The sequence below is a fragment of the Micrasema longulum genome, unplaced genomic scaffold, assembly GCF_059751315.1.
Source record: "Micrasema longulum isolate JH-2025_06_02 unplaced genomic scaffold, ASM5975131v1 h1tg000505l, whole genome shotgun sequence".
NCBI lineage: Eukaryota > Metazoa > Arthropoda > Insecta > Trichoptera > Brachycentridae > Micrasema > Micrasema longulum.
Window position 1 is genome coordinate 678709 of NW_028277702.1, and position 23230 is coordinate 701938.

Here is a 23230-nt window from a genome sequence, read left to right on the forward strand (position 1 = left end):
AGATGCTTTCCGTTTGCTTTCATTTTTAGTCCGAATTCTTTACCTGCATTATTTACCTTGTCGACAAGTTGCTGTAGATGATCAACAGTATCAATTTTAATGACACTACTATTCACGTATCATATTATATTGATAACTTTACCATTTATTTTATTTTTAATGCAAATTCGGAATTAAAGTAAAAAAGCATTGGCGAAAGTATGCAACCCTGTCTTACACCTTTCAGGATATGTATGCTATCAGTTTAAGTGTCATTTATACGGACGTGTGCAGTTTGATTACAATAGACGTTATCGATAATTTTTATATCTTTTTCATCCAACCCAATTTTGTAAAGAAGGTCTAGCAACTTATCGTGTCTTATATTAACAAATGCCTTCTCACAGTCGATACAAAAAACTTATAGTACATTATTCTCATCGTTAGTCAAGACATTTTTGAGTCAAGATTTAAATAGAAAAAAAAGGTTCTTCCTTATGCCACAACCATTGCGAAAAATAAGCTGCGTTTCGCTAATATGCATATCAATCTTTTATCAAAGCCTGTTGTGCAAGATTAGTAAAAATATATTAAGAGCGTGATTCATTAAACTAATCAATGTGTTTTTGTTACATGACTTAGAATCTGTTTTTTTAGGCAGTGTGATGAATGTTGATGCTAACCATTCTATTGATATCTGTCATGTGTCATATATTTTGTTAAAAAATTTAAGCATAATATCAACGCCGTTTGAACCCAAATGTTTTAAAAGAATTCCCTCTATTACATCCGGACCTGTTATTTTGCCATGTTTTACTTGTAAAATGGCTTTTATGAACATTACATGAATACATAGTCTAAATAATAAAAAAATCAATTGTAAATGTTATAACTGAAACAATATACTGTGACAATCATAATCATTCATTTTTATGCACCCAGTGGTGCATAGGGTACTGCTTTGTAAACCAAATGCTACGGATAAAAATCATCCCCAATACGAAGATAACGTGATTAGACTTATGCTTCAGGCCTACTGTGATACAAAAAAATAAACATAAATGATAAGTAGTTTTCGTCTCATGAAATATTATTATAAACCCTTTTTGCACTAAGGACAAAATTTAATTTCTATAAAAACACGTGAAATATTAATTGAAACTTATTCAGAATACAATTTTTTACAATAATTCTAACATAGTCAGTTAAAAATACGGCTTCATTTGTAAGAACTTGACTTTTGAATTATTGAGTTTGTCGCAAACATGGCAACCAAAATGGTATTGCAAAGTTAGAATTTATAAAATTGAATTTATTATTTCATTACTGTTTCTTGACATAATCATGCTTATGTCATCACTGTTTACGTATAAAATATTGACTGATTTTAAAAAAAAAAGGAAGTTTAAAAAAAAAATTGAAGTTAAGTATTGTATCAGTTTTTTGTGATTTGCTCAAAATAAAGAAAGATAGATTTTGCCGGGTTTGCAAATGGTACCCTCAATTGTAATATTAACTCTCCATATTTACTTTTAAATGTAAATACAACTTGTTAAATATTTGTTGACTAGCAATTGAGCCCCTCGGACCAAATGTGATCCGCCTTTTTTAATTTTTTTAATTTTTTATTTTCTTTAATTCAGGAAATATACAGTTCAGTTACAAAGTTTAATATTTTACACAATTAAACTTAATTCTAATGGACCAGTGAAGTTTCCATATTAAAAAGCAATTATATGTAAGGTTTATTATGAAAGCATAAAAAAGAGAAGGAAAAAGAAAAACATAAATGAAAGTTGTTTAAAAATTAAAATTTATGTGAAAAAAATATATTTTAAAGTTTGTAGTTTATAGTGAGTATTTACGAATGGAAATAATATTAAAAATGAAAAAAATTTGTAAGAGTAATTAAAAATTAAGAATTGAAATAAAGAATGAAAAACATGCTCAGATGTAAAAATAAAATAAAATAGTAATAACATTTAAAAAAAAAAAAGGAAAAACATAAATATACACATATTTATTTTAAGGGATTCAAAGAAACCTTCTGAGACTCGTTTCATCGGCCTTATGGGTTTCGATTAATAAGATTATCGAACACCTGGAAATATCGCCCCTTGGCCCTCACAAAAATGAATACAAAAACAAAATATAATAAAATAAAAGATTCCCTGGCACTTAAACTAAAAATATACATTTAAGAACTTTGTTAATAAATTTGTTCTTTTACATTTATTTGGGACAAACTTTTTAAAATAGATACCCGGGAAAATGTTTTTGGGTTTTTAATCATTGGACTTTCCATATTGTTAAATCCTGTATTAAATAAACTTTTAAGTAGTTACGAAATACTTAATGTTATCAAACATTTGTATTAAACCACTTACTGACAAATATTTAATTATATTTAGTGAAATGTTTGACTTCAAAGTTAAAACCTTAAAACAAAATAACATAGAAATATGGAATAATTAACATTAGAACCATGAATATCCTATGAAATATATTTAGCATTTAATACCATTCAAATTTGCTAACAGAATAAAATGCTTATGCATTTTGACGTATTAGACAAATACTACTTAGCAAATATTATAATTTATTATTGTTATCAAAAACATTTTTCACTTGATGGTATGACATTTTACACAAATCTTTTATGCTCTTTGATTCTAACTTTAAATTTACGTGAAGTTTTTTCAATATAGTAAAAGTGGTTTACACAAATTTATTAACATATAGGTGTAAGAATATAATTTATCAGTTCACATCTAGTTGCTGCTATTTAGCAGGTATTATTTTGCAGTTGGCATTAATAGAGTACGTAAATATTATTTAATAGATAGCATTTTGCAGAACAAAGTATTTAGCAGGTACCAGTTGGCTATTAGAGAACCCACTTACATTTTAATATGTTTTGTTAACAATGAAAATTACAAAGGAAAATTAAACACTGCTTAACTAAGAATGGGTGACCTTCGTGGTAAAAGGCAGTCTTCGCAGTGTATAAGCTAAGACGTTTGATTTACGCACGGAGGGTTTCTGTTTCGACTCTTATTTTTCAATAAATAGCAAACATATTAACTGAGATTTTCTCATTTTTATCAACAGAAATACGGTGTTCTAATATAAACCCTGATTTTTGTATGTCTATCGTATTCTAACATAAGCCTTTATTGAAATTTGAAATAAATTGTAGACCCAGACATAGGCCATGCCTTTGTGGGATTTTTAGTTTTGTGTTTATGCGAAAGTTTATTTTGTATTTGTAACTTATGTACACCTACATATTATATGTACTGCCAGTGACTACAAACATATTGGACACTATGGTTTTTACAAAACTAAATAAAGAAAAGCTCAAATGCACATAGTGATCCATGGAAAGATCCATTCTTGGTAAAAGCCTAAGAGACTGAGTAAAACATGAGGAAATAAGGAACTAAAACCGAATAACGGATATCATGGATCGCGTGGCAAAACTGAATTGACAATGGGCAAAACATGTTGCAAGACAAGACTCCACAAGATGAACCCCTAAAATTTTAAGATGGAGACCTTGGGAGAAGAAGAGAGGCGTCGGAAGACATAAAAAAATATGGTCCGATGACATAGCCATTGTGGGGGGTAAAAATTGGCTGTAAGCAGCAACCGATCGAAAACAACAGAAGAATATGGAAGAGATTTATATTTTGCAGTAGAAGACAGAAGATTGAAGAAGAAAAAGAAGTATACCTTTTGTAAAATGCGAAGAAAAAATATAATAAATAAAAAAAAACAATAAAAAAACTCAAGCCTGCGTCCTCTAAGCTCTAATTCACCGCTGTACTTGGGCCTTCTAAACCGGTTATGGTACAATTTTTTTTTAAACAATGACCTTTGCTGTATTTAAACTAAACCCTCACGAAAAAATTATAATTATAAAAACATTACAATAATTTTCCATTTACGGAATATTATTAGCACTAACGCCGACAAAATCTTTTAATTTGGTACGTTATTTTAATATTCGCAGCAGCGGCGGCTTTATGTCAATGGGTCAATGACTCCCAAAACTTGCCAAATATAAAAATAATTTACTTTAAATTCATTACAAAGAAGTTATATGATATAATGCAATTTGATTTTATAATATTTAAAAAAAAAAATTATAATCTTCATGTTTTTATAGATGTTATATATAATATTATTGAACACGTGCGCCGTCAAGTATTCATGTTATGTCGAATGCGCGGGTCATTTCTATAACTTTCCCAAAGCTAATGTTTTATCTCTTGACTTTTTCATGAGAAAGAAAGAGATCACCTCGTGCGTACGTAAACATCGGAACATTTCGCCCAAAATTAATTCGAGCGCGGGCATTGGGCGAATAAGAAAATGTTTAAACATATTTATTAGATTAAGGAATATTTCAAAAATCAAAAATTTAAAAATAGCTTATTACTCAATTGTACAATCTTTGTTACAATATGGTATTGTTGGGTGGGGTGGTTCATACGCCAATATATTAAACCCTCTTAAAATAGTACAAAGATTAATTAATAAAGTTATTCTAAAGAAACCCTCAAAATTCAATATGGAAAGTCTATTTAAATTATTTAAGGTTCATACAGTAGACACTCTTTATAAAATAAATTATATTATACAAATATATAAAAAAGAAAAAAAATATTTTTGATGAATAAGTCACTCAGATACCAACACAATATTAAAATTCCTAAATTTCACATAAGTCATGGCCAAAATAGCTTTGTTTTCAATAAATAAATAAATTTAAAGTAAATCTAAAGAAATTTTTCGAACACGTGTAAAAACTACATTAAATTTTAATTAGTATGAATGTATTATTGATTGATGTTTTTTCTTTATATATCCTTTGTTTAATTTTTTTCTCGTGAACTCGTATTTAAAATTGTATAAACTCTTAAAATAAACAATAAACAACAACAAAGTGTAAGTCGATCTCCAAACACAAGAGTTAGTCACTTTTTTGGAGAGTTACAGTGATAACATTTACTAGATGTGTAAAAGTAGATATGCATAGAATTTTACAGAAACGTGTACCTTTTATGAAATTTATTATAAAAAAAAAAAAAAAATATATATTTTTAAGAAAAAAAAATGTGTAAAAGTTATTGTGAAATACACATGTACCTATTTGAAAAAAAAATGCCCTCTATTTTTAACCCTTTCAGCCGCCACTGCTCCGCAGAGTGACTCAAAGGCAATAATTTTCTTAACTTTTTTAACACATACTAGAGGATTTCCTAATAAAACTTTTAAAAAATTTCAGTTTTTTTAAGTAACAAACGTGACCCTTACAAAAAACGTAATTGGAAGCTTGAAACACCCGTTCTGTTGTACACTTGAAAATATGTCTAGTTACAAAAGTAGAATTCGAGAACAATTCCTATTGAAAGTACGTTTCTCTCAAATGACAAGACCCTATTTAACTAACCTCAAATATTTAGAAACGAGTTTTAACGGTTTTAATATAAATTCACTATCCAATTAAGTTTAGATAATAATGTTAATTAAAATCACAACCTATCTTTTAACCTTAATAAAATCAACCCTTTTATTTGAATTTATAATTGTTTTTTTCACCCACATGTTTATTTAATTAGAAAGTCATTTACCAAAGTTTTTTAATTTTTTTTTTAATTTGAAATTTGTTTATTTATAAACCCAAACGGATTATATTCATTAAGATAAAATCATATGTTCAATTGATATTATATTGTTTGATAAACATTTTAACATCTTCTGTAAAGGTTATCTAAGTCATTCATTTAGTTTTATCTAGTAGTTTATTGTATAATTTCAGTTCCTGGTTTATTATTCTCGATTATCCTTGCCTGATTTTAGAATGTTGTTTATATATATATATATATATATATATGTAAATATAGTTGGATAATTTATATAGCGCCATTTTTGTGAAAATCACCTCAAGGGCGCTGTACAATTAATAAATATCCCAGTACGTCTTGCAGCTACAGAGCGCATGGACGGTTGGGATTCTAGTTCCTCGTTTTCGGTTAAGATCAATAAAAAATTATAACAGATAGGAGCTAGATTACAGGACGTCTTGCAGCTACAGAGTGCATAGACATTTAGAAATTTAGCCCCCATTTACACATTTTAAAAATTGACAAATAAGTTTAGTGTATTAATGATACAAAAAAAATAAAATAATATGAATAATAAAAGGAGTAAGATTACAACACGTCTTGCAGCTACTAAGCGCATAGACGATTGGAATTCTAGACCCCATTTATAAAATTTAGATATTTTTAAGTTGGTATATGAAAGCTAGATAACCAATCATCGTGCAGCTACAAAGCGCATGGACGAGTGGAATTCTAGCAAAGTTAGAATGATATCAATAAATTTATAAAAAATAGAGCATAGTAGTAAGTTTGTCAAGTGTTCATGCCAAGAACTAAGCAATAAAAAACTAAATAAATAAAGCACTGTATCAACTCCATGGTTAACAAAGGGAGATAGATGTCCGAAGAGAATCTTTTGTAGACAGTAGGTAGATATCGTCACCATGTGGTCCACTAGGCTGCTGGAGAATTTCTGGAAACGCACGTGTGTAGATTGGGGGATTATGCCTATTGTTTCAACGACTTGGTGTCCATTTTGGTCCGTAATATTTCATTTTATGAGACGCAACATTCCAACCATTTATGAAATTGTTCTGATATTCTCGGGTTGTGTGGAAGTTAATTACATTTTTTTTGTTTCAGTTTTTCGTCTACAATTACATCAATGACTCATTTATGAATACATTTGAAGTGTTCTAGTTGAAAAAGTTCAGTTATATTTTATTGTTCAGTTTTTATAAATAACTCTTTAGTTGCTGTTAGATAAGAGAGGTCATATATTAACTTAAATATTTAATTTTGCTGTCTTTGTAGTCTATTTATGTTATTTTGATTTCCTGTTTTCCATAGTAGTTGCATAAAACAAATATATTTTAACATATTACAAGAGAGAAGAACATCATTTAAGATAAGATAATATAGAAGTCTAGGCATCTTCATGGCTTTTGACCTGTCAATGGCTGGTTTAAGTAGCCACTTTACACACTGTGTAACCTTCACCATTCTGCCCATATTCGAACATCTGTATTCCTTCAATTCTTTCATCTGTTGATGTTTGTGAAGTTAAGGAGCTGAAACTTTTATTTTTGCGGGTGAGATTCATCTAATTGAATTATTACACCTGCATACTAGGCAACGCCAGAAAATCTTATTTTTCAATTTCTATACTTCTTCATGGACCAGGTGGATTTATCAACAATATTTTGAGTTTGCCCAAATTTTTGTAGACAAGGACTGGATTCAACTCCTTGGGGAGCTGTTTATATTAACATATTACAACAGAGATGAACAACATTTAAGATAAGATAATATAGAAGTCTAGGCATCTACATCTTCAATGTTGTTCATCTCTGTTGTAATATGTTAATATAAACAGCTCCCCAATTTCCAAAATTCAAAATATTGTTAAATTTATTTTAGTTTTTACATAGGCTTCATATTTCCTACATAAAACGTTCAACCCTTAATGCGCCCTAATGACCAAAAAATGTACTAATGGTTGGTTGCAGAAAGGCATTGGTATCAGTTACAATTAAACGTTGTTAGGTAGAAAGCAGCCAGCCATAGAAAAGTAAAACTGAGATAAAAGCACCTTTGTAAGAATAATAAATTATCAAATCTACATAACAGTTGGAATGTTTTCTTACTTTAAAAGATGATAAATAATGCATTTTTTAATTTTATTTTAGAACTCAAAAAAGGAATTTAATTATTAATTAGAACAGTTTAAATTTATTTCAAAGTCTGGTGGCTTGCCACAACCTGAGATGTGCATTTCAAAGAAAACGGTCAGCCCTAATAAAACTCTGATTCAAGGAGTGTCATTATGTATTGAACATATTATTTTATATGTATATTAGGGTACTAAATTGAAAACAATTACTTAAATCATTTGTTGTGACTTTAAAAATAATTGAATTATTTGTTTATGGAGTTTTAGTGATTTCTAAAAATGTGGCTGACCCTACACATCCCAAAATAAGCATTTTGCAGAAAACAGCCAGATCTAATATTAAATGATACCTTATTCAAAATTTGAATATGTAAGGTGACATTCTGTATTAAAACGTTTTTTTTGTTTCAGGTATTTTTTAATAATGGATTTATAAAATTAAAATAATCCACTTTAATTTGTTTGAGAGAACTAGATTCCTGGAGGCATTAATCTTCCCATCAGCATCTTTACCGAAAAAAAATTCCTTGTGCTGTGGGTATTTTCCGTAAATTGAGGTATGCCATTTTTGTGATCAACACTATTTTCAGAAGGTGATTATTATAGTTTTTTGTATGTATTTGCAATACAAGGGAACCCACGAGTGGGTGAGTGGCCACACAAAATATTAATCTCAACCGTTAAAGATCAATCTTGTGACAAATTACTAAAAATATTTGAATATGACAGGTTTCTTTATTTCCTCTGTATATTATTAATCTTATAAATGTTCTGAAACTTTGGAAAACATGAGGCACCTTGCCATGCGATCACCCATGTATTCTGCTTTAATATGTCGCCTTTATTGAATATGAATCCTGGACATATCTGAAGACCCTGAAATTTCCTTTTGGCTTGACAAAATGTCCCAGCTCCAAGTCTAAATTACCACCTTCTTGACGCACGAGTTGGGAGGAACAATTTAGCGGTGTATGATAAGTCGATCACCTAGCCGAAGAACTTCTCGGGTCAGCGGGTTTTTTTTTTCTTACGTGCAAGTTGATGCAACTCCAGACATTTTTTTTAAATAATTTATTTTATTTTATTAAAATTCATTTGTTCAAGATGAAAGACTTCGGACATTTAGGACGGACGTCAACCATTTCATAATAAAATATTGAATTTAGTTCTCATTTTATACAGGTTCTTGAGTTCGGGAGCCCTTACTTAAGTGCAAACTTGTAAGGAATCTTGTACTTAACCTCTGTATGAAACGAATTCGTTATATAAAATATAAATGATGATGAAATTTGAAGACTATCAACTGAAATAGCTGCCAAGCCTTTTTTTAATTTAGTGTTTGTAAAGCAATTTTGAGGTAGGAATTCTTTCGTACGAACAATAACATTAATTCAATATTATCTTGTACAAAAAAAAAGTGATTTCACTATGTTTGATTATAAATTAATAATGATATCTGACATTGTATGTAAATCACTAACTAAGGTATTTTTTAGGGTGAAAAGTCACTTAAAATTTAAAATAAGAAAATAATTGATATGGAAATGTACCCTGCAAATTAGCACATAATTTGAAACGCATTTCGGGTTTTTGTTAAATTGTAAATAGTAATTCTAGGCAGGGTAGAAATGCAATCTGATTAACTATATTATTTAACTCCTTTAAACGCGTTGTAGAGAATCAAATTCTTGTTCAATTATGGTAATCGGATGTTTTTTACATTTTTAATATTATTATATAACATTATATTTAACATGTTTTTCGTCGTGAAATAATTATTTAAGAAGTTTTAAGGATTGATAAAATGTTTAATAAGAAAAAAGGTGTTTTATTTGAAGATTCATCTTGTGCGCAGATCTCATGGAGTGGGATGGATATATTTTGGTGAAATTTATTCGGGTTTCACGCTTAACTTGATTTATCTGGTCGGTAGATGAGGGAAATCGGGAGGGGAGCTTCGCTCTCAGAATTTTCCCATCACAGTTTGTAAACTGTTTATGTATATAAAGTATTATAAATAAAAATATATTTACTCCACCCAGGAAGAAGTCTTGAATTAATTAAGAAATTAAAGGTGCATCAGCTTAAAAAATCACATTAAAAAATATTTTTTACATCTTTTTTATATTGAATTAAAAAGATTGATACTTTTTCATGTTTAAACGAAAAATACATGAACGCCATTTATATAAGAATAGGTTGTGTGGTACCATGCACACGGAATAGAAATATAAATAATTTTATGTAAGCGTATCTTCCGTATTATGAAAATATTTTTAATCAAAAAATTATATCATCGGCATCACGAAAAATATCAAATTTTGTTGGAAATAGGATGAAATTTGTTTGAGAGAAGTAAAAAACGTTAACTATGCGTTTTGTTTTTGTAAATATACAAACAAAAAAAAGCGTAAGACTGATCATTTTATCTACACGTAACAGAGATCGAGATATTCTGCAGTTGGTGTTGCAATGCAATGCACCATCTGGTGTTAAAAAAAGAATTATAATAAATACTTTATATATAATACTACAAAAAATACAAATTTAATTTGTATTACCAAAATTGACATTTATAATATACGAGCTGAACCCGGCAATGCTTTGATATTGCTAGATTTGAGTATAAACTCGTATTTATATATTAAATGAACACACTTGAAGGTTTGATATTAATTATGGTTGTTAGATAAAATTAGATATGTACATATACATAATTATTTTTGGGTTTCGGATAACATAAATTGTGAGGATATGCGGTAACAATGAATTTTGATATACAGGTATTTGTTAATTTTTTTACAGTATACATAAAAGGTAAAAACAGAGTATTAAAAAAAATATGGGATAATAACATAACAATGAAATACATATTAATGAAAAACATGTTAAAAGTAGAGTAAACAAAAATCCTACAAAAGCATGGCCTATTTGTAGGAATATAAGAAATGTTTATGAATTTTTCGCTCCTATAATAAATGGACAGGTATCATATTTTTGTGTTATTTAAGAAAGAGAAAAAATATATTTTGTAAAAGATTACAAGGTACTTTTTTATTTTATAGTAATTAGAAAAGGAAATAAAAAATATAAAAAAACAGTAAAAATAAGCCTATTTATTAAAGGGCCATAAAATATATCTTTGAAAAAAAGACTTAATAACCTTGAGTTTGAATCCAAGATAGTGCGTGTTTTTTTAAAAAAAGAAAATTTTGAAAGTTTGGGGTCAACGAAAAATAAGTAAAAAAATAGTTTTTGAACTTTCAATTTGAACACTGTTTTCCTGTCACGGCATAAACAGTGTCTCCTTGATGCTATGCAAAAAAGACAACCGGATTTCGGACCTTTTATGCCTAACTAAAATAGACAAATCATCATTTTGTTGTCCCATTTTTCGCACATCGAAAATAAACCGATTTTGTTAAAACAGAGTATTAGAATGAAATATATTATATCGGTAAGTTTTGTGTTTTTCGAAATAGATATCATATTTGTATACCGTGCACCCGAAGACCGGAAATAAAACTGGACGTATTTATGGGTTTTTGGATGTTTCTAGTTCCCACAGTAAAGCGTTCATCCATTAAGCCAAACTATCGAGACATGTCGATAGTAAATATTTATAATGCCATAATACAGGGCGAAAATACGGAAATAAGTTTGTATAAGATAAAACATTATTAAGTATACTTTCAAAGTTTGCTTTGTAATGCTTTTACGTAACCAAAGAAACAGGTTTGATGTTCTTAAATAAAACTTTTTTCCTACATATACGCACCCTGAGCCCTCTAGAATTATGACACTTAACTCATGCCCAAACGCTTATGGCCAACGCGTTTTTAGTCGATTTTGAACCGCCAGCTGGTTTTGACGGGAGTTTGATATTTCATTTGAAACCCAAATACCTGATTGTGCGTGAAAGCGTGTAAAAAATGTTCGTATAAAAGGAAAAAGTGAGGTAGTGTAATTTTTCCTGGAAACGTAGTAGTAAGTATTTTTTATGATTGAACTGTATAAATAATTAATAATCAAATATTGAATTAAAATTTATACCTAATTAATTGTTTATGTTTGAATTCCAAAACATAAAATAATTCATTTTCGAATAAATCATTTTTTTGCAAATTTTAAACTCTGTTCTTTCACCAACAATAGTGCATTTTATGTAGAAATGTGATTTTCAAAAATGTTTTAAATATCAGTTTACATTATTTAATTTTTACTTAAAGTCCATTAATAAGAAATAAATGGGTAAAAATTATAAGGAATTTGATGGAAGTATCTGATTGGGATCCATAAAAAGGGAATTTTGTTTGTAAGCATTCAAAAACAAACATTTTTAAACACAAATAAACAACATTCTTCCTTTTTTCTGTAAATGCATTCTCGTTAAATCTTGGTGAACGATGAATAAAACATTTACACTCCTAATTTTTTTTCTTTTTAACGGATTGAAGATTTTGAAAACTATAAATATGTCTATGGCAAAGCTCATAGTTTTGCTGAAAACCGCACGTAAATCGGTAGTTATTCAGTCTATCGAGGGCACACATAAGAACATTGCCTTTTATGTATATGGATATTTATAAAAAATATGAAAATATATTTGTAACCTTTTAATATTTATTTATTTACTTTATTATATTTTATTTAACACATAAGTCCCACCTCCATGGGACTAAAAGTTATGTGTTACGTTGGGACCAGCAATTAGTTGACACAGACACATGAGTATATCATCACAAATATAACGTATTATTTAGGATCAGAAACATAACGATAGTAAAAAAAATATTCGAAAAATCATCAAGAATTTTCCACTCAAATCACCTTCTTTTCTCCACTCATTTGATTAATTTATTAATTATTCATCGTCTTTTTTGAACATGAATATATACTTTTAAAACACGAAAACAACGTAATTTAATATATCATTACAACGGACACAAAATTATATAAAAAACAAATAATTATATGTAGATATGTTATTTGGAGAATGTCATAAGCAATTTATACTTTTTGCATTTCAGCATTTAAAATTTCCAACGACGATACATATATTTAGGTATGTTTAAACCTTCATGGCAAAGATTTTGCATAATGCATAGAATTTATACGTAAAGCAATTAAGTTCAAATTATTTTCACGTAAGTAAAAAGAGCAATGCTTTAACTATAAAGAGCGTGTTTATGAATGGCTTACGCCAAGTTCCAATTCGTTTAACAAGCTTAGGGTACTAACTTTTTATTCGTTTTTACTTTTGTAAAGCGTGGTTTATTTTGTCAGTGTTAAGTGAGTATTTTGCTTTATAAAACAGAACACTGAGAACATGCAAAATGTATACTGGTATTCTCAAACCCTTAGAGCTTAAGGAGGGAAACTATTTGCTTATGAAGAGGACTCGAGTTTTATTTGCCTGTTTTTTATTAAACTGCAATTCTACAGAACTTTTCGGTAAAATTCATGAAAACGTATGTATTTTGGCATATAAAATATTTAAAAACTAGAGTAATGGAACATAACGTTTGATCTCCGATCTCCTTGAATAGGAAGTAATCTTTCAAGCACCGCGCTTAAATTTATGTTGTTACACAAGTAATTCGTTGTTGCGTCACTCTGTTAAATACTTCACCCCGCGTCTTCCCGGGCCCTGTCACGTAAAATCCTTCTAGAATGTTACCCCGCCGCGTCGCCTTCCGCTCGCCAACTGACCCTTTGTTCTCCACTCATGCAAAAATAACCGGCGCGGCGTCGTCGGATGGTCTTGTCCTACGACACAGCCAGATGTTCTCGTCTAAAACACGACTCACCTAACGATCTCTTCCCGTGGAGTTTTACAGTTTAATCCTACGTGGTTTGACATCATAATACCTCGATGACGCTGTCTACGGCTGTCAAGGTGTCAAGCTAGGTACAGGAACATTGTTCTACATAGTATGTTAAGTGTGACATATTGCATAATTAAGTTACTATTAAATGGAACCTTCGGGTGATAAAGCGGTATCGCTATTATGCATTTGGCGTCCGACCATTTTGTGAAGGGTTTCAGAGACTTGTCTGTGGAATTTGCTTTGCCTTGGTTAAGCGGGAAACTTGTACGATAATGAAACACATTACTATAACAGTCAGGGTCGGCCTTAACCAGTGCGGTTCCGTCTTTAAATCAGACTTACGTAAAGGCCTATTGCGATATATCTGTGCAAGCGGTTGTTTCTTCCTATAATTTTGATGCACATACCGGTGGAGCCTCTATAAAACATTTCGGTACTCGTTTCGGAAAGGCGCCAATTCGGGTTGTAACAACTTGAGCGGGCGGGAAATACTATCAAACTCGCGCTCTCTTTTTATACATACATACTTCCAACTGTGTGAGGCAGGGAATTAATTCCGCGCTTTTTCATCTCCTTAGAGACTATGCCTACGGGCGTGAACTAATGTGTCTTGTTATCTTCATATACTCCTGGAGTGCATTTCGGAAGTTTCATCTACAAGACATTTTGATGGGTAACTTCTCAACGTCCGGTACCTAATTGTGTTTCCAACAGGCCACGCGCGCCAAACAATATTAACTAGGCGCCCTTTTGTGTACCCCCGACGATGTGAAGTACAAAATCATATTCATTAACACTCGCTGAACTCTGCGCCTTCTTTGATGACGTCATCACGATATTCCTCAACTGTATTCTACTGTGTTTCCGACAACAAGAGTCCACATCACCTATCTATAATCTTTTTGATTGGCATAATATAAAATTATGAGACCGATTTTGTGCAGTTCTCAAACAAAAGTATTATTTCTAAGAAGGACGAACCATGGTTGATACATTATAACATTTAGTATACAAAGACATCTAAAAAACTCAATTACCTTATTAACGTTATCTGTTTTACAATACGAGAATTAATCCTAAGTTAAAGGTTATTCGAGGTATTGATTCGAATTTATTTATAATTATTACTACTTGAGAGATCTAATAAAGAAAAATTGCAATTTATAACAAATATTATATAAAATTAACAAATTACAACAGGGGTGGAGAAAACCTTAAATAAGGGAATATGGAAGTCAAGGCATTTACATGGCTTATGACCTGTCATTGGCTGGTTTAATATTGAAGGTTTTCTCTACCCCTGTTGTAATTTGTTAATCTTAATGACACCCGAGGGGATGAAATCCAGTCTTTTGTCTACAAACATTTGGACAAACTCAAATATTGTAATAATGTTATATATGTGAATGCCGATTCTAGATATACTTTTGAATACTATTATACATTTATAAGAATTTTATATACAAATATCAAGCCAGCCTCGATGACGGTTCATTCCAAACTTGTTATCGGGTATGGGCTGTATTGATGACTTTTATCTGTAATTGAAGTATCGCTACGATTGTAGCCTTATATCTTTTATCGTGATTATTTGTGACGTATATGTGTATTTTGATTAAATATTTAAATATAATGACTTTTTTACATTCACTGAGCAGAAGAGTCGGTTGATCTTTTATTACCCTTCAAAAATTAGCTAGATATCTTGGCGGAGTTATTGCCGTTAAGAGCTCACCCAATAAACTGGGACTAGAGGGCCCATACTCGTAACGCTGCGCTGGCTGAGGACATTGAGGTACTGTTTTAGAGATGGGGATGGGTAATGGTACTTCATTACCTAAAAATTAATGTAGCGGGCCCGAATAGTATTTTTACCTTGATGACCGATGATCATAAGGAAAATGTAAGCGATTGTGATTAAAGAGAACCTTTTTTTAGACTATCGAAAAATTGGAGAAATTACACACGTTTTGATACGTATTGTTTAACACACTACACGATGGTACTAAATCAAATTTTTTGAGCACAATGTTAATTGTGCCTTCCGGCCTTAAAAAAAATCGATTGCTATTTAAAATAATCTTATAACCTTACAAATGCTATTACCGTGGTAGTTATCAAAACACTTTTATTAATTGTATTATTTTAAATTACGATTTGAGCATATTTTAAATTAAATTTCAGAAAAAATGCTTTATTTATCAATATGGTGGGTAGCAATTGGGCTGGGTAATGTAAAATTGTAGTTTTTCTCATTATTTGAGGAGAAATTTAATTAACTTATAAAATCATTACTTATAATTCTACTTTAAAAAAACACATTCGTTTCTAAGCGGAGCATGAAATCACAAGACGCCTCCAGGAAACCCTATCGCTAGCCAACACTCGCCTCCTCCCACGTCAATCCCGTTTGGCTTAGTTCCGCCGAATAAAGTCAAAAGGTCGTAATCGACGGCCATCAAGAACTGCGGGAGCTCGGGGTGTAAAGAAGAAGCAGAAAAAAGTGGACCTGACTCGGACACGTGCTGCGGATGCCTTAGCAGAGCTTTAACCCAAGTTGCCTATTCAAATACACAGTAAATATTTTCGGCAACCCGTAAATAATCATAGAAAACTCATATTATGGGTTGACGTAACCATTTTCAACGTACGAATTAATAATTACCTAAGCATGTCGTTTAAATGTTTGGTTTTTAATTTTATTTGGTCATTAAATTTACAAAGTAAACCATGTGAGCTTACTATACCAAATAACGAAAATACAGGGTGTTCTTTAAACCCTGTCACATCCGAAACCACAAAGATCAGTAAGGGCAAGAAGACATATTAGCACATAAAAAAAATATATTTAACAAATATTTTTTTTATAAAATTAAATATTAACAACCGTGGTTGTGTGATTGTCAGCGTATCAGACTCCCCCCTCTCCTCCCCTCATTTCAACCCTGCAGAAGTAAGCAACCATTTGCTTTTTTTGATATTTTTAAATTTTATTTGTTCTAAAAAAATATTTGAATGTGCCAATATGTCTTCTTGCTCAAACTGATCATCGTGATTTTGGATGTGAAAAGGTTTAATAAACACCCTGTATAGTATCCAGCAAAATTTTGTATAATTACTGTTAAACTAAAATTATACTCGCATTATTAGGTAAGCGCACTTCACTTCATAATATTATAAAAGTAGACCACGCAAAGTGTTGTCTTTGACAGTCATTTCAATTCTGCTACATTTATACACCTTTTCATCAGCTCCTGAGTGGTAATTTTGTGCACATAAAGCAGGTATTTAAACGTTAAACTTTAGATTGTTCGTAAACGCTCATTTACCAAGTTAAGCTTTTCCTTTACATCCTTTGTACAGCAGCTGTAGTTTTGAAGAATGTTTTAGTAAAGGATTCGTGGATTAGAAGGAGTTAGGTACTTGTTTAATTTATTGCTGGAGCTTGTGATAGTTCTGACTATTTAACACAGAATAAAGAATTGACCGAATATGCTGTAAATAATTTTCAGTGGGATTTAAGTACTTCTGTAGTACGACCGTAACGATTAAAATATAATATTGTTAGCGTTGAGTAAAATACGCCCTGCCTCGTAAAAGACAAATGAAATACGCGCATTGAATGTAAATTTTGAAGTAATTTTGATGCTTATATCATTAATCGTTTGAAAATAATAAAAAATATCAATATGAAGAAAAAAAAGGGTACAAATTAATAATCAAAAGGTATAATTATGATAGTAAAAATACCTAAATAGTTTTATTCCACTTTTATTTATAATTTTTATCAGTGACCGGGTTTTGTCATGACCAACATCGTCAAACAGGATGCCGGTTACGACAAAATGGTTTAAATTATAAAATTAAAGTAGAATAAAACTATACATATATTTATATTTTTATTATTAAAATGCAGTTCCACCAAAAAATGTCAGTAGGAAAACTCAATCTATCAAAAATTATAACTTTAAATTCTTACATATTACAACAGAGATGAAGAACATTTTAAAGAGGGTAATATAGAAATCTAGGCATTTAGAGGGCTTATGACCTGTCATTGGCTGGATTAGGTAGCCACTTTACACATTGTGTAAAATTTACGATTCTACCCATATTTAAACATCTGTATTCCTTCAATTTGTTTATCTGTTGATGTTTGTGAAGTTAAAAAGCAGAACCTTTATATGCGGGTAAGATTCATCGAATTGAATTTTTCACCTACGTATTGCAGGCAACGCCTGAAAATTTAAATTTTAATATTTTTATTTTTGGGCCATTTAATTCAGCTAATGACAGGTCATAAGCTATGTAGATGCCTAGACTTCTATATTACCTTCTCTTAAATGTTCTTCATCTCTGTTGTAAAATGTAAATATTTACAGCTCCACAGGAAGTTATTCCAGTCCTTGTCTACAAAAGTTTGGACAAACTCAAAATATTGTTTATAAATTCTAATTTGTAGCTTTTTATCGAACAATTGAGTACTGCAAAACGCCGTTTAAATGAAGAATATTTTTTTGCTTTTAAAATGCTTCAGAGTTTTTTTGATGTTCGACTGTTTTCCAACAAAATACCACTTAATGTTCTGTACCATTCACTTGATTAAATTCTATTCCTCGCTTTTATTATGGTTTCCAGGCACCTTTACCCGTATGATATATATTTTTTTATTGTTTCTTTTCTAGTTAAATGTTATTGAATAAATTGTATATTTGGTAATATGTAAGATTTGGTATGGAATTTGTCTTTACATTCATTCAAATAAAAATAAAACACTAGAATACCAAACTATATCGTTTTTATGATTAACCCAAACATTTTTATTTTGTTGCCATTTCCAAAAATATGTAAATAAATCATTATTAGGAAATTAGAATTAAGAGGTAGTACAGCGGGATTTGAACCTCGGACTTATGATCCATAAGTCCGCTGCGCAAGCTACAGGACCATTAACCGGTTTTTTAGTGGCAGTCGGCACATAAGTTAATTTAAAATTAAGTCAAAGTTTACGAAATTCTCGCAGGAAAAAAAACATTGCGTTATAATCTTAATTGATTGCCACGGATTTTTTTCTTATGCCCGAAAAATTGAGGTTCAATCGTCATCATAAAACCTTTATCCACACCCGACGACGCTTAGACTACTGCATTTTTCAAGTGAATGCAACGTGTTTTAAGCATCTGTTACAGGAAAATAAGACGATCAGTTTTAAGTTTTAGATACCAGATACAATGGGAAGTTAACAGAGATACCTTCAACTGTCTATAAATAAAAAACGATATTTTTGTCCGAAAATAAGTATATTTGCATGAAAAAATGGGTATATTTGTATAAAAATTCAAAGTATCTTCATCGGTAACCTATAGTTGAACATGTTGAAAAAAATGTATGTATATTCTAATTTTCATTCAGAAAACTTAATTTTACTTTTTGTAAGAAATTGAAGATAAATTTTTAATTTCCATTAGAAAACGGGCCAAGGGCCCCAATTACAACGGAAAGTTAACATTTATCTTCAATTTTATCTACAAAGTAGAATTCAGTTTTATGTATGAAAAATATAAAACGTTTACGATTCGTTTTTCGAAACATGTTTAATTATAGGTTACAGACGAAGATACTTTGAATTTTTATACAAATATACCCATTTTGTACATTAATATCCATGTTAGTTTATACCGTCACGATATGAACTGATTAAGAGAGTGAAACATTGCATTATAAAACAAACTTTTCTCTCAACCCACTCAGGAATCGAACCTAGGACTTCAAGCATTGTGGGCGAACGGACCAGCTAATACACTACAAGGCGGACTGTTTGGTTTTATTTTTATGATTTTTACCCGAGATAGTCATCGAGTTGAACACACGTCCGAAATTGGAGATAGAAAAAATAAAATACTTTTTCGATTTGGAACCTCGGTTTTTAAATTTTAAAAAACTACTGAAAGAATTTTTTTTTAATAAAGCATTTTTCAAAAATAAATTTTAACGGCACGAGATTGGTTAAGTAATCCAAAATTTAACGTTTACCTAGACGTTGCAATGTCTAAGTAGCTAATCACTATTATGTCACTACACTTTAAATAATTTATGTAAGCATATAAAATCTTGATAGTGTGCGGCGTAAAACTAAAAGGATAGGCATGTCTCCTATGTTACTGATATAAAATATTAAATATACTTTCATGTAAACACCCATTAAAACTTCAGAAACAAAAATTTTACCCCGCACCTAACCCTAACAAAATAATCAATCCTCAACAAAAACATTGATTAAAACATACCCTCATATTAAAACATAACTTCTAGCGTAGTGAACTGTTAAACTGTATAAGGAAAACTACGACAAAAAAAACACAATGGCACCACATAACAATGGGAGTCAATGATTAATGAAGCTACCAAGCGGGCTTTGGCTTACGTGAAGCGCTTTGATGAGGCTCCAGGGCTTATTTCATTCTTCTTCAGGTATGGTCAGGGGTGTACTAAGTCAGAAAATTTCTCTTTATTAAATTTTAGTAGATTCATTTGCGTGAAAAGAAGACTTAGTTCAATTCAGGCTCCTAAATTGAAAGGATTTTGGGGGCTTGGTCGCTTAAACAATAAGTACGAATTAAACGTAGTATTTTAAACAGGAAACAGTCTACTGTTGCCGACTGTTACATGTTTGAATTTTTGGCTCTTCGGGTCTCATTTAATAACCTCCCAGGCCCTATTTCACGGGCGCTTCACGTCAGCCAAAGCACACTTTGTAGCCTTATTAATCAAAAATCCTTTATTTTGTAGTGCCGTTGTGTATTTTTGTGGCAGTTTTCCGGTATATAGTTCATTAGACCACCATATGACGCTACGTTTTAATCAATATTTTTTGTTAAGGATTGATTATTTTTTTAAGGTATGGTGCTGGGTAATATTTTGGTTTGTTGAAAGTTTCAATGGTTGTTAACATGCAGAAATGTAACATAGGAGAGATATCTATTATTTATTAAGATTTTATGAACTAAGAATGTTAAAATGTCTCTATAAGCTATTAAGATATTTGAAATTGTTAGGTCAAATTTAAATTAATTTTTATGAAAAATTATGTACTTTAGGCGTCTAAAAGTTTTCTATTTTAACATTGAGTTTCTCACCAGAAAAATGATTATTTATTATTATTACATCCCGTTTCCTGAACGAGTAATTTCGACTCGATGACTACTGAACTCTCAGGTAAAAATCATGAAAAACAAAATCGAGTATATATTGTTCTGCCTTGTAGCATAGTGGTTGACGCGTTCACCTGCCACGCTTGAGGTTCCTGAGTCGATTTCTGACAAAGATGATTTTATTTTGAAAAATTGGTGGAACACTGCATTATTCCAGTGTTCCTAGACTGGCACTGGAAGAAAAAAAACTTATCAGCTTAACTTGATGCGACGACTGATATAACTTAACTGTATTTGGTTCACCAATGCAGTGTTTTATGCACCGCTGAGTGTGGAAAGGATAATATTTTGTCTTAAGAATTAACTACGAATGTTTTGAGTTTTTGAAAAAAAAAAAAAGGTTCAAATCCTCCCCTGGTATATGAGAAGTCAATCAAACTTCCACAACCAAAGTATGAATCGAAGTTCGCAATTAACATTCCATGCTGTGTGCTAAATGCGGAAACCGTAATTGTAATGGAACTTTGGTAGACGAGTGTCTTATTACAATAAAATTATTTTATTTTGATAACACCTGTTTAGCATTTAAATATACATATTGTAAATGTATTTTATCTGCCAATTGATTTTTGCCACAACTGTTAACTAAAATATTTAAGAGAACTGTATTCAAAAAAACTTGCGTACGTTTTTTTCATGTAGTGTTTAAAAAAAATTAAAATATTGCTGACTGTATTAATGTACAGTCAACCCCCCTGTAACGTTGAGATAAGTACCACGTTATCGGGGGGAACGTTTTTGGAGGGACATGACTCACGCGGGATGACGTAATCTTCTTGGAGCTTGCGGGCAGGGTAGATCAACGTGATAGTTTAACTTTTTTTTTGTAAATAAGTTTTATCTATATCGAGAGATAATGCGTATGACACCTACCGCGCGAACGTAGTTCCGGGTCCATATGCCTCAGCGTAATGTTTTTTTTTTTTTTTTAATTTTAATTTTTAATATCTACGAACACGCACAGCGCAAAGATCTATATTTCTCTGAAAACCACACGTAAATCAGTTAAGCCGTTTAGGAGGAGTACGGTGACATCACACGTACAGAGGAATTTTAAATGAAAAGAAAATAATTTCTCCCTTAATATGTTTTACATTGATCAGAAGTCCTTGAAAATACATTTAAATAAAACAATCTTCAGTGAAGTGGATGGTAATAAGCTGTAACATCATTTTATAATTCTTCCGTACCGAATCACGTTATTTTGCTATTTTCATCATAATAACTTTATATTCGTGTCACGTAATATAATGAGAACTTTCCGGTGCCTTTGTTCTCAGTTAAAGTATCACAAGTTACATGGCATACAGAAACAGGGTTTTTGGGATAAAGAAGCCAAGAGTATCCTAACCAGAGGATGCTCCGTGTTCATTTTCTATTTCACTAGTTTTGTATCAATTATATTATTATTAGTATTTTTGCAAATAATTTATATAATAAAAAATTCCTTAAATTTGGTTTGGTCAAAATCAAATATTTTTTAATAAATGTTGTAAAATATTTGAATGTAACCACTGACCGACTTTTTTATGTTTACCGGTTTCGAGACGTACCCGTCTCTTCACCAGGACACTATTAAACATATTAAGCTAACCCCCTCCCTCCATCCCCTCTACTTTTTTCTATTATTCTCAAATAACAGAATATTTTCATAATTTAATCAGTGCACGTTTGTCCTAATTAGTGCATGTGCTTATTAAAATGCATGTCATGTTGGTTTTATATTTTTGTGAAATAACTATGGTGAAGGTGTATAGTGGGTTTTGCATGTTGGTTTAATTAGTGTCCTGACAAAGGTACGGGTACGTCTTGAAACCGATAGACATTAAAAGTCGGTAAGTGGTTATGCACATATATTTAATAACATTTATTAAAATGTTTGACCACAAAAATAATGCTTTAAATATTACAAATATTTTTTGTCGATATACTTGAAAAAACAGAATTTTTAAAAGTTAGTGAGGAAGTTTAGCCCTAAGGCAAATTGGATATTAACAATGTATTAATTACACGGTAAAAACTTAAATATTGTTGAAAAATTGCTCTAATAAATATGCAAATATGTAAAAATTAAATAAAAAAATACAAATACACTCAACGTATTGCTAGATTAATTATAAATATATGTTTTGAACATTTAAAATATGAATATTATTTAATTAAACTAGTCAACTGTTAGAAGAAATTATATATCTAAACTTTTTTTTACTAATTTGCGCATGTTGTGTTCACATATACTCGTAACTGATGAACAATATCTAAACATAACATATTGTGATTATAATACCATTTTCGTATGTATTGTTTATTGTTTGTGAACCACAATAAATATAAGAAAAAAATTTTTTCGTCTTTTTGAATCGATTGTTTTTTTTATCTGCTTATAACAGCATTTATTTTTTTATTGAAAAGGGTACCGTTACC

General features: G+C 30.5%; 1 protein-coding gene across 1 annotated transcript in view; it reads right to left on the reverse strand.

Annotated features, from left to right (window-relative positions):
- LOC148281008 (metabotropic glutamate receptor 2-like) overlaps positions 1–23230 on the reverse strand; it is a 508075-nt gene that overhangs the window by 396611 nt on the left and 88234 nt on the right.